Source organism: Camellia sinensis, chromosome 5 (genome assembly GCF_055761805.1).
Source record: "Camellia sinensis isolate YWXY chromosome 5, ASM5576180v1, whole genome shotgun sequence".
Taxonomy (NCBI): Eukaryota; Viridiplantae; Streptophyta; class Magnoliopsida; order Ericales; family Theaceae; genus Camellia; species Camellia sinensis.
This window is the reverse complement of record NC_138965.1, coordinates 195767972-195780977: the sequence shown is the minus strand read 5'-3', so window position 1 is coordinate 195780977 and position 13006 is coordinate 195767972.

Here is a 13006-nt window from a genome sequence, read left to right as displayed (position 1 = left end):
CGTGCTTTTTCTTCGAGCACGGTTCGTAAGTCGGATGACCTGGGTAGCTCTGTTTGTCTAGATCTGGTTCGGTGTGAATGTGAAGGCCAATACGTGCTTCCTTCAATGTATGATCTTTCGGATCTCGTCCTCTCAGACCTGGAGTGACGAGTCCTGGAAGATAAGGAATGAGTGTCGCCCGTCCTGAGGCTTCTGCTCTCTCCTTGGGAGGGTGTAGTATTCCTACTACGATTCTCTGAGTGGCGAGGGGGCGTCTTGTGCTTGCGCCCCTCTCCTGTCGCCACCTCTTTAGTCTTCATCTGGCGTTTTAATGCTTCCATGTCCGCCGCCATCTTTCGAATTAGTTCATCTTGTTCCTTCACGCGATCTTCCAGGGCTTGAGGATCAATCCTCCTCCTTTGCCTGTCAGGACTTTGAGAGTGACGAGGGCTGTTATTCCGCCTTCCCCTGCCACTCCTCCTGGAGTTATGTTGTTGGGGCTCCAGATCTGCCATAGGAGGGACAGAGGGTAATCCTTCGCGCCTTGCGCTCCCGTCTGGAGTTAGTCCGTCGACGGCGGACTGCGGTAGTTCTTCAATGTGTGCCATTGATTTGAGAGAAAGGAGAAGCTTAGTCAAGAGGTTTTGTTCTTGTCTGTTCTTCCCACAGACGGCGCCAATTGTACGGGGAGGAAATAATTCTCCTCGTATAATCCTGTTGACCAAGTCCACGCTCCTCCGTACGACGTCGCTTTATCACCTGAAAACACAAAGGTGAGCTAGCCGGCGGGTGTGTGCCGGAAACCTCTCCGATGCCTAAGTCAGTAAGCTTGACAAATAGACAAAGTTTTATGCTTTCAGAAAGTATTATCTTCAATTACCTCCCCCAAGGTGGTGCTTGTGGGCTTTTATAAGTTTCCCGTGGCACAATCCTAGTAGGACTTGCATTTCTCCATGCAGAGTCCTCCTAGGATTCATACTCCTAAGGATAATGCTTATCTTTTTACACCCTCCCCCACTGCTTAAACCAAGTGGGATGGTTTTCCGCATGGCCGAACCACCATTTGACCAAAATAAAACTTGGCTATACTGAGCCATCGAGTGGACCGAACTCATTCATAGTTCGGTTCTTTTGTCTTCCCTTTCTTATCTCGGCTTTCCATACAGAACCCATAGTACGGTTTTAGACCGAACCAGCGACTTTCGACCGGTATCACCCCAAGACTGGCACAACTCCAAGTTGCTTTCGGACCGAAGTACCTCTATAGTCACTGTGCCGAAGTAACTTTGTCCCTCTTATGCCGGAGTAACCCTGTCTCTCCTGGGCCGGAGTAACCATACCTCTCCTGGGCCGGAGTAACCATACCTCTCCTGGGCCGGAGTAACCTTGCGGCTTTTTCACCAAGTCCTTGGCACTTTGGGCCATGAAGCCTATCACATAGCTCGGCCCAATTTTTACCAAAAATTACCCTCTCAGCAATAAACAGCTTCAATGGTAAATTATAAGGATGGGCGCGGATCGGTTGCCGCCACAAAATCTCTAATTCGCCATCAGTCTGTTAGATTGGCAGATTGAAGAAAATCAATCCGCATCCGTCCGCCAATCCGGCGGATGTGGATTGAGCGAATTGACGGTTTGGCGGATGGATGCGAATCGGTTTGGCAATTTAAAATTTTATAAATTTTCAACATAATTCAACTTGTGTATTTCCTCAAAAAAAAAAAAAAAAAAAAAAAAAGAGAAGAAAGTATTATAGTCAATGACTTAAAAAAGTATTACAATCACTGTATGTCTTATCCAAATAAAGAAAGTTTGAAACTTTAGAATATCACGATCACTGCATGCCTCATCCACATATTACAATCATAGCATGATTCATCCACATAAAGTATTACAATCTGTAATTCTTAAAATATAATAACAATTCAAACCACCAAAATTATGAACAAAGCAGTAGTAGAGATTGTATATCTCTATATTGTTATATCTACATAAGTTTTTGAAAACAAAAAACCAACCAGTATATATCATATTTTCTATTTATTATTTTTAGAGTTAGATTTAAAAACCAAAAAAATATAGATAAATAATACGTTAATTTTTTTCAATTCAAAAAATATATTCAAGTTGAAATTTTTTTTCAACAGAATATTTAAATTCTTTTTCAATTGAAAACACAAACATAATATTTAAACAAATTGAAAATACAAAGTCTTATAAATTACTAGGGGTGCTCACGATTTGGCGGTTTGGCGGTTCGGTTGCGGCCAAAGAAATCTCAAATCCGTCATCCGTCCGCCAAATTGGTGGATTGAAGAAAATCAATCCGCAACCGTCCGCTCGTCATCACGCATCCGTCCAAAATGCGGCGAATCAATTCGGTTCGATCGGTTTTGGCGAATCGATATATCCGCTACTCACCCCTAGTAAATTATTATAGATGCTCTTATATCTCACCCTGCCCTATATAGATTTTTTTCCGTCTCGATAAGAAAGTGGGAACGACTTCCTCATTTATGTTTTGTTAAATATATTTATATGTATGTAATATGTATTATTTTAAATTTTTAATATAATAAAATTAAAACTCAAATATTTGGCATCTTCTAAATAAGTACATTTATTTTGATCACATTTTACATATTTTAATTTTCATTAATTATAAATCATTAGTCATAATATATAATATTATCTATAATTTTAAGTACTACTTGCATTTTGTAAATTATAAAATTAACTCGTCACCATGCTACCAACCCGATTTGTCCCCTCCTAATATGATAGAGGGCGGGGTTGAGAGTAGGGATGTAAGAAAAATTGAAAAAATCGACCAAACTGATTGAACTGGATCAAATCGGCTATATTTTATCTGTTTTTTAACAAGAATCGGTCTGTGCAGTTTTTAAATTTGAATTTTTTCGGTTTTCGGTTCGATATCGGTTTAAGCACCTTGTGCACCGATCTAAACCGAGACTGACCGCTTCAATATATATTATATTTATAATATATATATATATATATAATCTAATAATCTAATGATATTAATAAATATAATAAATTATTAACCTTAATTAATTAACCTTATAATCTTTATAACCTAAATTTGTAAACTCTTATTATATATAATCTTAACTCTAACTCATTATTCTTGAAACCTTAGCATTTTAATTTTTTTTTTTGTTTTTATTTTTGTTAATTTAGGAATTAAAAAGTATATATTAAATGGATGGATTGGATATGTTTGAAATGGTAGACAAATAACTAATTTAATATTTTTATATAGATTAATGATTATATTTAAAAATGGCCCAAATTTGAAAAATTCTAAACCGATTAAACTACACCAAACCGAACTGTTTCAATTGGTTCAGTTCGGTGCGATTTGATGTGAGAAGTGGTCTGTATCGGTATTCAAAATAATAAAACCGGTATTATCGTTTCGGTATAATTTTTTACCTAAATATCGACCGTTACGAACTGATTACGGCATAGTTTGGGAAGTTGGTTTTGGTGGGTTAGGGGTTAAAATAGCCACAAAAATAAAATAGACTATTTTAGTCACAAAAAATAAAACATTAAATTTAACCCATAATCATTACACTTCTCTCTCACAAAAAAAATTAAAAAAGTCAAAAAATCCTTATCAAATCAGACTTTTTAACTCTAGACTAAAATAATTAAAAATCAAAAAATCAACCAACTTCCTAAACAAAGGCACATCCCTAGGTGAGAGATCACAACCCTTCCCCTCCCCTCCCAAAAAAAACTTTTCCCATGATCATTCTACTACACGGTTCAATTTTGATTTTTAAAGTAGATGATCCGTACTTTAATGTATAGTTGTGGTTCCATTTCCAAATCGAAGTGGACCATTAATATATATCTAACTAGTGGTTACTTGTGCGATGCACAGAATTTTAAAAAGTCAATAATTACTATAAAAAAATTTGTTATTTATTTATATTTCTTAATATTTTTATTTGATTTGTATATATAAATCTTATTTCACATCATTAAAAATATTTAATATTTCACATTATTAAAATTTTTTAAAAAGTATCATACATTAGTAAATCATCACATATATAATAGCTAATTTATCTAAGAATTATTTTAGAAAACCAAAAGTAGAGTAACAAAGGCATATTATAATTAATCAAAATGACTAATATATTAAATAAAAGTAACACTAATTTTGCTTAGTCAATAGTAGATATTACAGTTTAATTCCCATTATATTTAGTTAGTGGGTGGTTAAAATTTTTTACATGCTATTTGTTTTTTCGTTATATTGATTCATTAGACACAAATAGGATTGAAATGATTATAAAAAAAATTAAAAAAAAAAAGTTTGAAAATGCATTATACTTGAATTGACAAACATAAAGAATATAAATATTTAAATTATTCAAAAAAAATTAACATTTTAAATATGAGATATCTTCTATTTGCTCAAACTCTGAATCTAAATAAATTAATAAAAAATTTAAACAAAGAAGAAATTTGTGATTTAGTTCTCAAAGGAAATGAGTTACTAAAAATAAATTTAATCATGAATTATTTCAATAGGATAATTAACAATAAAAAATCAATATGAATACATTTAAAGTATAACCTATATCCAATAAATTTTGATTCTTCATTTTCAATCTAACATCTACACCAAAAAAAATAAAATAAACACAAATAATCAATAAGTGAGAGAGTTACAAATTGATAATAGCAGTGCTTTTATAAATATAAAAAAATAATAAAATCTCAATTAAATAACAAATTATTAACAAAAAGAAAGAAATAAGGAAAAATACAAACTGTAACAAAAAAAAAATTAAAAATAATAATGTTCATTTATATGAACTCACTTTCTTACAAATGCAAAAACTCATGCAAGTATATATTTCAAATGTGAAGCAAATATTTAAGATTTTTAGGCACCGAAAAGGGATTAGAAATGACTCAATATTGATTGTTTTCCCCCCAATTTTCTGTTCATGGTTTCTTTTGCAGGAACTTGTTTTTATATTAAAAAGATTATGTTTAAACAAAAGATATATATGGAAGTCTATCATGTTTAAAATTTGTATAGATAAGTAATTGATGATTTTAAAAGATAAAATATTAAGTTCCACTTAAAGATAAAACTTTAAAAAGATTAAGTTAAAATATATAGAAATTCTCTAACAAACTAACAAAAGATAAATATAGATCGTTAAAAAAATTATCATCTTTTTGGGATATTTATATCCCAATCTTATTCTTTTTTTTATTTAAATATTTTGTTATCTTTTATTTGAATTTTCATTAAATAGTTATATTTTTATTTTTGTATATTTTTTCAACTATATTTATTTGTTATTCATATATACATAATTACCTTTTTATTTTAAAAATCATTTGACTCGTAATATTTTTTTATTTAAATTATTTTTAATTGTTCATATATAAATAGTTAACTTTTTTATTTTTATAATTAATTGACTCGTAATATTATTTATTTATTTTTATCTTTTATTTGACTCTTTATATTATTTTGTAGTTGAAATTTGAATAGTTGTCTTTTTATTTTATTTATTTTAGATTATGTTTAAACAAAAGATATATATGAAATTCTATCATGTTTAAAATTTGTGTGGATAAGTAATTGATGATTTTAAAAGATAAAATATTAAGTTCCACTTAAAGATAAACTTTAAAAAGATTTAGTTGAAATATATAGAAATTCTATAACAAACTAACAAAAGATAAATATAGATCGTTAAAAAAATTATCATTTTTTTGGGATATTTATATCCCAATCTTATTCTTTTTTATTATTTAAATATTTTGTTATCTTTTATTTGAATTTTCATTAAATAGTTATATTTTTATTTTTGTATATTTTTTCATCTATATTTATTTTTTATTCATATATACATAATTACCTTTTTATTTTAAAAATCATTTGACTCGTAATATTTTTTTATTTAAATTTTTTTTAATTGTTCATATATAAATAGTTAACTTTTTTATTTTTATAATTAATTGACTCGTAATATTTTTTATTTATTTATTTATTTTATCTTTTATTTGACTCTTTATATTATTTTGTAGTTGAAATTTGAATAGTTATCTTTTTATTTGATTTATTTTATATTTTTATCTCTACCTCTTTGTTGCTCATATTTAAATATTTATCATTTTATTTAAATATATATAATCCTTTTGGCTTTTGAGATTTAGATAATTGACAAATGATTAAAAATTAAGAAAAGTGGGATGGGAGACTTGAACAGTGACACATAGGAGAGAGAATCCATAAGAATTTAGTATTAAGAGTTTGGAGAATTCTCATACTCTACTACATTTGTTTATATATATATATATAGTATAGATTTGTCATTTATTGTAGGCACCCAAATAGTACATTGTTAGGATCTCATATATTATATATATATATATATATATTAATAAGTGTTTGGCATATATTAAAAATATATATATATATATATATATATTTTATATACATACACTTATTTAGGTCACATCAATCAACATCTTCTTTCTATTTTTTGACCCACTTTCTCTATTTTTTTTATATTTTTTTTTTATAAAAAGTCAAAAAATATATTTATTTAAAACATCCCAAACCACTCCAAGTGTTTAACCATTTAGTTTTGTAAGTGTGCTCTTGTATAATAACTGAACTAATTTAAAATAATAATTATTTATAAAATAATGACATATTACCTGATATTTAAGCATGTTATGATCCAATAACAATGAGAAGGTTTTAAAAGTTGTAGTTTCAAATTGAATCAAATTGTATTTTCATAGTCCAGTCCAGTTTTGATAAATTTTATGAAATCATAAATAATGATTTTATCTTAATTTATTTAAAAAATCAAATCAAATTGAACTATACTCACCCGTAAAAATAAGATACAATTTCACAAAACAACACAAATTTAACAAAAAAATTTAAAACAATTTGTGTTTTGAAAAACTCAATTTTGATTTTTTTTTTTAAAAAAAAAAAAAACCCAATTCGAATCACTAGGTATAATTATATAGTTTAAAATGGAAAGATAGGTACCAAAAAAAATCCAAAAGAAGGAAAGATTAAAGGCTTATTGGCAGACAATATCCAACTTATAATCAAATCCATTGGTCTAGTGGAAGCAGCGTCATCGCATCGCAGCATAACCAAATGAACCCAAATTGCATATTATTGCCTTTTTATTCCCACACAAAATGGCATCGTCACACTCAACAGTCAATGTCCCAGCAATGCTACAGACCTCCACTGGGGATGACCCCAGTGACCCCAGTGCCACGTGTCGGTCTGGGGTTGGCTGAAAACTCAAAAAAAAAAAAAAAAAAATTATTTTTTTTTGGACCAATGGGAGGTGACCCCCAAGTACCCCTACTGGGGGTCCAAAGCTTTATTCGTCAATGTCCCACTTTCAGCAGAAATTATTTACATTAGGTTTGGTTTGATTTTTAGTAACTTATTTTAGAATTTTTTTTAAAAAAATGAAAAATTAATTTGATAAAAAAAAATATAAAAAATAAATTTTTACATAATTTTATCTTTTGAGAGATTAAAATTAATTTTTTAAAATTTAAAATTATACTTTTAATATTTATTTTTATCAAAATAGTTTTAATTTTTTCAAAAAAAATTCAGATTTCTTTTTGAAACACAAACCAAATACGACCTTAGTGTTTGGAAACTTAACGGGACAATATGCCCAATTAATCATGTTCTGTTATTTTTTTTTATTATTTTATTTTTTTTGAATTATGTAAATACACAATTGTTTGCTATTGAATGGAATCAGTGTCATCTTAAAATTCCTAAAGTAGTTTCAGGGTTTAATAGTCACTCAAAAAATTATTTTAGTGGTTTCGTCTCATCACAATTTTTTTTTTTTTATTGATTTAATCGGTGAGCTTTATAACTTTTATGTTATATTATTTTCCAAGGGCTTTATTGAAAATCTCTTTACTATAATAACATTAGTAAAAAAATTAAATTAAATTATATAAATTATTAATTTCGTCTACCTAAGATTCTTTTTTTAAAAATTTCCCGTCTCATTATTTTTGTTAAATGTTAAAGGTAAAGTAATTTTGTAAGGGTTGGTATATTCATTCTCCTAAAGTTGGATTTTTGTGTCAACTCCGTCTATCTAGTGCCAGAAAAATATAACAGAGGACTAGTTTTACAACAGATATGAAATTCATGTCACCAAAATCTCTTTGCTGTTTTTGAATTATAGATTTTGGATAGAAATTTAAAAAATGAATGGAACAGAGTGGATGAGATGGAATTTTTTTTCAAGTTGTACCCAAATTTATGATCCAGTTAAATATTAAAGGTAAAGTAATTTTGTAAGTGTTGGTATATTCGTTCTCTTAATTAAAGTTGGATTTTTGTGTCACTTCTCTCTAGTGTCAGTAAAATATAACAGGTGGCTGGTTTTACAACAAGAAAAATGGTTGGGAGCACTAATTAGTGCTTCCACTAATTAGGTGGCAGTGGGTCTCGCCATTAATGATGTGATATTTTGGTCTTGGAGTTGTGTTTTTTTTTTTTTTTACTTTTTTAATGTATTAGTGCTATTAGTGGTGATGTTTTTAGTGGGATGAATCATTGTTGTTAAAAAATGTAAACTATCGATAGGTCTTAATTGTGATACCTTAAGTATTTAATTAAATACCACATAAATATTTATAACTATATATAATTATGATTGTATGTGATGATATATTATTAAATAAATAAATAATAATAAATAAGTATATAAATCTAATTTGGCATTGGATTATCAAATATGAAATTAATTAGAAATTATTATTCAAAACCAAATTAACACAAATTAAAAATTATAATACTGGAGTTAAAGATAATAAATAAATAAATAAAAGTAAAATAAAACAAATATAATAAATAATTTTCACAATTAATTAAGTAGTAATTAATGGAAGGATTTGCAAATATTATTTAGAAAATAAATATGAGCCATCTGTACACCTAAGATTAGGGGAGAGGAGGTGACTCGGCATTCTTAGGGCCATTAGGGAGGATGATTCATCACCTAAATATGTGTATAAAAGGGGAAGGTGCTGTGTAATAGTGTGAACGAAAAGCAAAGAAGAGAGAAAAAAAGAGAAAGAAATCAGCAAAAGTAGAGAGCAAGTGAAGGATCAGGAAAAACAATAGAAATAGAAAAGGACGTCTTAAGACTCAATATTAAGATGAGTTATATTATATTTTGAGTTATCATAATATATTTTACGTATGTTTTGATTTATTATAATTTATTTTATACAAGTTCTATTAATTCAAGTTATGTTTTAGAAATATTTCAGTTACGTGAATTAATTTCTAAACTCTATTTATTTAAATGAAACTCATTGATATGCTTGTTAAAATTTTAAAGAATATTTGACTATGACCTTATAATCAATTATGTTTTGTAAGTACCACTACGGGAGTCCCACACCTTGAGGGACTTAAATAACCATTGGTCTCTGTTTGGCCACTTTGTGATCCTTTGTTTGTCATGGATCTATTGACCTCTGTTCTGATTGTCACTTCTGTGACTTCTGTTCTGTTCTGTTCTGCTCTGTATTGTGGTTATAATTATTTATTTACATAATTTCTATATTTCAGTTTTTGCCACTTAAATAATTTATTTACCAAATTGAGTTATGTAAGTGTTTTCGCTTAACTAACTATCCATGGTTATTTTGTATTCCCTATACTCTTGACATAATATTTCTCATTTTGCTGTGTGCTTATAGCTGTTACTATTTCAAGTGTCGAGATGTAGGAAAAACTCATAACCTCACGTAATGGAACCCGCACGAGAATTGATGTTGAACAACTATTTTGTCTTTATATATATATATATATATATATGCTCCCTTTTGTTTCTACTCGGGGCCGGTCATTGAATAATAAAATAATAAAAGTTTGATAAATGTAATTTCTCTTTCTAAAATAGTAAAATAGAGTAATTTCCTATTTAATTATTTTTATTTCCGCTTGCGTAGTTTAATTTACTACGAATAGAATAAGTTAGTAAGTTGCGATTATAACTCTAAGCCTTGGGTTGGGTCGTGACACTAATAGTTGGACTTAATTTTCATCAAGTCCTAATGAAAATAAGTCTTGGTAAAATTGTCGTCAAAAATAATTTTTTTGTGACAATTTTTTATATATGTCGCTAAAAATTGATAATTAGTGACTTTTTTTATCATGATTTTTATAAATTGTCGCTAAAACTTACAAATAGTAACTTTTTTTTTGACAAATTTTACCTATAGGACATATTAAACAATAAGTCCACTTATTAGAATCTACATGTAAGTACCCTTTCAAAAATGAATGGAAAAGAGTGAATGTGGTGGAATTTTTTTTTCAAATTGTACCTAAATTTATGATCCAAATACCGTCTTTAAAATATTTGTGTATACACAACATGAAGCATGTTGGTTTGGCAAGTTTCAAAGAAGTCAAAAAGTCACTATCCTATTTAAGTTAAATCATCTTATTTAAGTCACATTATCTCTCTAACACATCACTTCAAACCTAACCCAAATTCAACTCCTATTTCATAAAAAGTCAAAAAGTGTACTTGTTTAGATCATCCCAAACAATATGCAAATGTAAATTAAAAGATAAAAAGATAACAAGCCAATAATTTGCCATAAGAAAAATCAAAATCAAACACTCATAAAGAAAATGAGTAACAATCAGTATGTTTGATTTTAATTTCTTGAATTTAATTTTTTGAAAATTGAGTTTTTTTCTTTTTGTATTTTTTTGTTTTTAGCGAATATTTTTAAAATTTGAAGTAATTTTTTTTTTACATTTTTAGATGCACCTTACTTAGATGTATTTAAATAATAAAATATTTATGAAAAATATTTTTAAAGTTCTCCTAGCAAAGAAAATGCATAACAATAATTTCTTTTTTAAGGACTAGCAAAAGAGCAATGTTAGAAATCATGAAAAAAATATTATGAAAGTTCTTTGCCCTTGGATTATATATATAATAAAACATCACACACCAATCAAAAGATGACAAATTTTTATAAAACGTTTCTGATATTTTTTTTCATAATTCCTAACATTACTCAAATCAAACTAGGGATGGCAATGGATAACCTACCCTGTGGGTATCCATGGAGACCCAACCCAAATACATGGGTTTTCTCCTCTTTTTCTTATCCATTGGGTAGGGTAGGTGATATTCTTTAAATATCCACAGGGGATGGGTTGGGGATGGGTACCCACTAATTTCCCCATATGTTTTTTTTTTTTTTTTTTTTTTTTTTAAGATTCACAACTAAAACTAAATATACATTCAATCTTTTTTCTTTTTTTATTTATTTATTTTTTCAGGTTCACAACCATTTTTTTTTTTTTTTTTTTTTTTTTTTTAAGATCCACAACCAAAACTAAATATACGTCCAATCTTTTTTTATTTTATTTTTAAGGTTCACAACCATTTTTTTTTTAATTTTTAAGATTCACAACAAAAGCTAAATATACATTTAATTTTTTTCCTTTTTTTAATTTTTTTTAAGGTTCACAACCATTTTTTTTTTTTTTTAAGATTCACAACCAAAGCTAAATATATATTTAATTTTTTTTTCTTTTTTTTTACCAAAGCTAAATATATATTTAATTTTTTTTTTACCAAAGCTAAATATATATTTAATTTTTTTTATAAAGGTTCTGACTTTGTTATATAAATTTAAAGGTTCTGACTTTTTTATAAAGGTTCTGACTTTGTTATATACTCCATGTGTGGAAACTTTATTTCCATTTATACTTTTTTTTTTAAAAAAAAAAATTTAAATTCTGAAAAGAAAACAACTTCCAATCGTTTGCCATATCGCTGCAATATTTAAGGTAATTAATTGATGGTTATCAATTATACATGGAACTACATGGTTGGAAGAGCTAAAGGTTCTGACTTTGTTATAATTTATATATTTAGTTTTGGTTGTGAATCTTTAAAAAAAAAAAAAATTAAATATATATTTAGTTTTGGTTATAATTTAAATATATATATTTTAAAGAGTAGGTAACTCATCCAATATATAAATTTTTTTTTTACCAAAGCTAAATATATTTTTTTTGTTAAAAAAAAATAAAAAATAAAAAATAATAAATAATAAAAAAAAAATTGTTAACATTAAATATATTTAAAAAGAAAGAAAAAAGATTGAAGGTATATTTAGTTTTTGTTGTGAACCTTAAAAAAAAAAAAAAAAAAAAAAAAAAAAAAAAAAAAAGTGGTTGTTAACATTAAATATAAAAAATAAAAATGGGGATTAAAGTGGGTTGGGGAAAATCCATACCCATTAAAAAATGGGGAGGGTGGTACCCATGGGGAATGGGGAATGGGGAATGGGGAAAATTTATTATAAGGGAATGGGGATGGGGAATTAATATCCACCCCATTGCCCCCCATTGCCATTCCTAAATCAAACACTAATAAAGAAAATGAGTAACATTTGTTTCCTTTACCAAATCAAACACTAATAAAGAAAATGAGTAACATTGTCGCCTTTTCTATTAGCTGGTATAGGTTAATTGTACCCGGTTTGGGAAAATCTGACCCGTGAAGATGACGACATGAAGAAGAGAGGAGAGAAGAGAGGAGAGAAAGTTGGGTTAAATGCCGCTAGTTATTGTTTAGAGAATGTGAAATTATTTCAAACTAAGGAATTTTGATTTTTTCACATGAAAACTGTGACACTGCTTCAAGAAAGAGGTTTCACCGGAAAATTATATCTATATTAAAATTTATAATGGTATAAATTCAAAAAAAAAAAAAAACATCTGCTAAATAAATCTCAAAATTGAGGACATCAAAAGCCACTAGAGAGCAACAACACCTTCAGTGATAAGAAGAAACACAGAACATGGCGCAGCGGAATATATCACAAAATGTTAGATATCGTTCTAACAGACGACAAAGAACACCTTAAATCCACAAGAAAGAAACAAATTTTCAAAGAGAAA